The sequence below is a fragment of the Nycticebus coucang genome, chromosome 6 (genome assembly GCF_027406575.1).
Source record: "Nycticebus coucang isolate mNycCou1 chromosome 6, mNycCou1.pri, whole genome shotgun sequence".
In the NCBI taxonomy this organism is placed as follows: domain Eukaryota; kingdom Metazoa; phylum Chordata; class Mammalia; order Primates; family Lorisidae; genus Nycticebus; species Nycticebus coucang.
This window is the reverse complement of record NC_069785.1, coordinates 14,561,066-14,566,404: the sequence shown is the minus strand read 5'-3', so window position 1 is coordinate 14,566,404 and position 5,339 is coordinate 14,561,066. Positions and strand designations below refer to the sequence as shown.

Sequence of the window (5,339 nt, the reverse complement as noted above, 5' to 3'; positions counted from 1 at the left end):
TTTTTATTTTTTAATTTACCGATGAAGATATAACATGCTAAATTATTGAGTTCTTGATGCTATTTAACCAGACCTTTTTTTTTTTTTTAAATTTCAAACATTTCTTTGCCTTCACCTGTTCTGAGTTTTTGATTCAACAAAACACAAGTAGGAAGATGAGGTGATGTGGGTGGCAGTTAATACTTTTATGTGATTATCAAATTTTATTAAGATGAAACAAATTCGTGTTAATTGTAAAAAATAAGCTTTCATGAAAAGTAATAATTATAACCACTTTTATGTGCAGTCTATTTTACATAATGCTACCTCAAAATTTTAAAATAACATTATGGCTTAAGCACAACTGTATTCATTTTAGAGGTGCATTAACAGGGGATGCAGACATGTCAGGGTCACGTGGCAGGAAGAGGCAGAAGGGATTTTACCGAAGTTTCTGTGATTCTGAGGTTGATGGTCATTTATAGTATACCTGATTCTTCAGGATGGAACAATTAGTACAACCAAGATTTCTAAGGAGAAGGTAGAAGACAGGCTCTGACGGATGGGATGGATCCTTGAGATAATAATGACCCCCTGAAACATTTGAATGAGAAAGTTGTAAGATAATTATAGTATTATAGGCAGATTAATTCAGCCATGATATGTGCGGTTGAAATTGGTTGTAAGGCAGGAAAGGAGACAAAGGTTAGCTGATTATTACTCTATTCCAGCTATGAGTTGGTAATTGTGTTAAATACAGGGTTAGCAATATAAATGAGAAAGAAGAAAAGATTGAGTTATTTTTAAAGAAATAATAAGTTTGAGGACAGGCTAAATGTAAGTAGAAAGAAAGTAGAGAATGACTCTAGGGTTTTGTATGTTACAAGTGCTCTAGATTCTATTTTTGTTTGCCACCAGCTACTTGAATAATCTTGTGCAAAACCCTTTATTCTGACTCCTTTGGGAGATTCTTATAGCGATTTTGGGACAAGGGATCTTTGAAAGTTTTAAACAGTTAAAGCCCTAGTGAACATAATATGACTATTTTGTTTACTTAAAAATTACTCAAAGAGAGTTATTCAAGATGATATTGCCACCTCTATAAAAGTCCTGAGGAATCAACCTTATTCACCTAGGTGACATTTTGACAAATCTTTAAATTAAAATAAGAAAAATGAAATAGAATAAAAACATATTGTCACTGTTATCTCTCCCTGCATGGGGCAGATATGAAAAATAAATGCTTCATAGAAAAGCCAAAATTTAATGAATATAAGAGAAACACTTAGAATTCACAGCAGAACCAAGTTTCCATATTAGGTCTCCAGATTTTGGTAAGGAAAAATAACCACTATTTACGATGTTTTGGATATAACCAGCCGATTGTCACAGAGGTCTCAGGGAAATTTCAAACTGTAAAGAGTATTTCTGGGACACTGAAATAGCCTCAGCAATCCCTAATTTAATCCAGTCCAAAGTTATTTTTAAGATGTGTACAGAATTGTTAAATGGATGAGAACCTAAAATTGGTCAGTTTATTAATGTTTTTAAAAGATCCAACACACCAGTCAAACTTTTCCTCCAAACACCATTATATCCTCTCCCTGGGAAAAACAAAAAACAAACACAAAATCACGTCATCAATAATCTACCGTTTGAGTTGTTTTTTTTTTTTTTTTTTTAAGAAATTTTTGGAATTCTCTCTCATACGTCCTTTCTCTTTGTCACTCTGTCTCATTTTGATAAGTATTTTCCTATTTATTCTTTTTAAAAAATCTTATTTATATTTTTATGATCATATTACTAACTGCATTCCTCTATGTGATAATACCAATAACTAAAACATTTTAGACTGGACCATGTTTGCTTTTGGTTTATTTTTATTTTCACAAGTTGTGTAACTTCTGCTTTTCTGTTCACTCACTGGCTGGCCCGTGGACAGTAACCCCCAGGAGGACTCCATTCTAATTCAGGTCGGAGCCAAAGCTTACCTAACCTGATTTTCTACTTTTCTTTATCTGAAGTTTTAAATCTTTGTGTATTGTTTTGGTTTATCTGTCCTGCAAAATTCAAAGATTTGAATTTTTCTCTCTTTACATGGGCATTAAAACGAAAGCTTTAACCCCCCATCTATAGGTAGATCCCTCAAGATAGCTATGAATTCATTCATTTCTCTCCTGGACTCACTTCACTACCAGCCCTGTCTGTTTTCTTGCTGCCATGATGAATTATTATGGAGTTGTGTGATCAGAAGTCCAACCTGGGCCTCACTGGACTAAATTTGAAGAGGAATTCTTTCTCTTCGGGATGTTCTGGAGGAGAATCCACCTGCCGGCCTTCCCCGTCCTCTGGTGCCCACTGGCCTTCCTTGCCTGGTGGGTCTCTTCTTCCATCTTTAGGGCCAACAGCACTGCATCTCTCTGAACATTGATCACATCTCCCACTACTCTTAGCCAGAAAACATTCTTTGCTTTTAAAGATTGAAATTGGCCTATCTGGCCCATGCAGCGTAATCTCCACATTTCCCAGTCCATAACCTTAATGACATTTTCCAAGTCTCCTTTGCCGGGTGAGGTAATGCTATATGTATATTTATGGGTTTCAGGAATCAGAGCAACAGCATCTTTGAGGACCATTATTTTGCTTACCATGCCATCCTGAGGATTTTGTTTCTTTTGTATGAATGTATTCAGACATTTTATTGTTTTTAATTTTTTTGGTTCTTGGTTCCCAGCAGAGAAGAACGGTTATTTATACTGCATCAATAGAGTAAATAAGCAGAGGAAGCAGGTGCCAAATTTTGTCAAAGAGTCATACCTTCCAGAGAAGGGACAGCTTGCCCCTGAGTGTGGAGGAGACTTTTCATACATTTCAAAAATAACTATATTTAAATAGACTTTTACATTGCTACTAAATGAGCGATTATAGAGTATCTGTTGACCACGTGGCTGAAAGAAACACTGTTGGCTATTCTCCAAGACTCCACGCCCTCATTCTACCCTACAGTGTACACCCACAAACTGAGAGGTAAATCCTAAGCAAATCCTAGAAGGATATCTTTGGTGTTACCTATTCTGCTCTCACCAATAAATCTGAACAGTAAATGGCTTCCTTGCAGCCTGCTAATGAGCACCTACAGCAAGAAAACTCACAGAGTTTCACTAATTCTGTGTCCAGCTGAAATTTAGTCACCCCTGAAGGCTGGACCGTACTTGGTGGTGGTACAGGATACATGCTAAGAATTCCTTGAATCTGTAGAAACATTTTCTTCATTCTGTGTTGTAACCAGCACGGGTACCGGGGAAGCAGGTGATGGTGAGACGTGTGTCCCCTCCGTTACACATGTTCATGTCATCTTTATCATGCCAAACTGAAAATGTGCAGCCTCAACTCATCAAAATACTGTGTTTCAAGGAAGAAACCCCTCTAGTTTCCGACTGATCCAGGAATCAAGATACTTAGGGAAATGGTAAGGAATTGAAGACAACTATGATACTGAACATACATTTTAATAAGAAATTCTCCATAAGAGCAGGGAGGAAAACACATAGGCCCGGTATTTAGTGTCACGAAGGATAATTTTAAAATTGCTGTGTTGGAAATCTGGCACCCTTCGGTTCCGTAGGTGTTCTGGATTATAATTACGAGCCAAAGGCACTTTAGTCAAGATCAAACACATTTAGAGAAGTGCATTATTAGTGTTTGAAAAATGGTAGCTGTAGTCATTCAGGATAACAAAAATTTCTTTAAAAATGAAAATCACCCATTAGGCTTTGAAACTCTTGAGAATAATGGGAACGTATCCTAGAGTTTATCTCACAGAAGGAAGAAAAGTGAAGGTAGTATGTTCTGCAAACAAGAAAATGATTGGGGAGATGATAGACACAACAAAAAAATAATGAAACAGAAAAAGAGCTAACTGGTTCCAGGCTCAGTGTGAAATCTGGATATTGTAAATAGTTCCCATTTGATGTCTATAACTGGCACAATAGATTCTTGTAAACTGCCAAATAATCTTCTAGGAGTTAATTAAAATAAGTTCAATAATTACTTTGAAAATACTAGTATTACAGTGTAAAAAAAAATATGTATATATATATATATATTTTTTTTTTTTTTTTGAGACAGAGTCTCACTTTGTCGCCCTCGGTAGAGTGCAGTGGCATCACAGCTCACAGCAACCTCCAACTGTTGGGCTTAAGCGATTCTCTTGCTTCAGCCTCCTGAGTAGCTCGGAATACAGGTGCCTGCCACAACGCCCAGCCATTTTTTGGTTGCAGTTGTCACTGCTGTTTTAGCTGGCCAGGGCCGGTTCAAACCCACTACCTTTGGTATATGGGGCCAGTGCCCTACCCAGTGAGCCACAGGCACCACCCAGGGTGTAAAAAATTTTTATCATTAAACTTTATATCAAATGTAAATACGTACGTGGTAAATTAGTTTTTCTTTGTTTTAAGAACATTCCAATTCCACTCTTAGTTATTTTAAACTATACCCTGACATTACAATCATTTCTAAGAGCAGCTGTTTGCAGCTCACTTCTTTGTGTTATCAAATATTGTTCATTCTATTGAATCATCCAGCTATGTTTTTGCACCCCATGAAACATGCCCACTTTATCCCCTCTATATGGAAACATCACATGTAACGTATAAATATGTACAGTTATTATGCACCCATAATAAAAATAAATATATGCATGTAATTAGCTTTGCTTTTTTTTTCCAATTTTTTTTTTTTTTAATATGGAACGCTTCATGAATTTGCATGTCATGCTTTCGCAGGGGCCATGCTAATCTTCTCTGTATCATTCCAATTTTAGTATATGTGCTGCTGAAGCGAGCACTAGCTTTGCTTTTTTTTGCATCAGTCTTTTTTTTTATTATTATTTTTTTTTTCCTTTTTTTTTTTTTTATTGTTGGGGATTCATTGAGGGTACTATAAGCCAGTTACACTGATTGCAATTGTTAGGTAAAGTCCCACTTGCAATCATGTCTTGCCCCCATAAAGTGTGACACACACTAAGGCCCCACCGCCCTCCCTCCATCCCTCTTTCTGCTTCCCCCCATAACCTTAATTGTCATTAATTGTCCTCATATCAAGATTGAGTACATAGGATTCATGCTTCTCCATTCTTGTGATGCTTTACTAAGAATAATGTCTTCCACTTCCATCCAGGTTAATACGAAGGATGTAAAGTCTCCATTTTTTTTAATGGCTGAATAGTATTCCATGGTGTACATATACCACAGCTTGTTAATCCATTCCTGGGTTGGTGGGCATTTAGGCTGTTTCCACATTTTGGTGATTGTAAATTGAGCTGCAATAAACAGTCTAGTACAAGTGTCCTTATGATAAAA

General features: G+C 36.5%; 1 non-coding gene across 1 annotated transcript; it reads right to left on the bottom strand.

Moving 5' to 3' along the window:
- Positions 1-4,718: 4,718 nt before the first annotated feature.
- LOC128589367 (U6 spliceosomal RNA) lies at positions 4,719-4,825 on the bottom strand. Its single transcript, XR_008380959.1, has one exon. It is a non-coding gene; the product is annotated as a U6 spliceosomal RNA (small nuclear RNA).
- Positions 4,826-5,339: the final 514 nt, after the last annotated feature.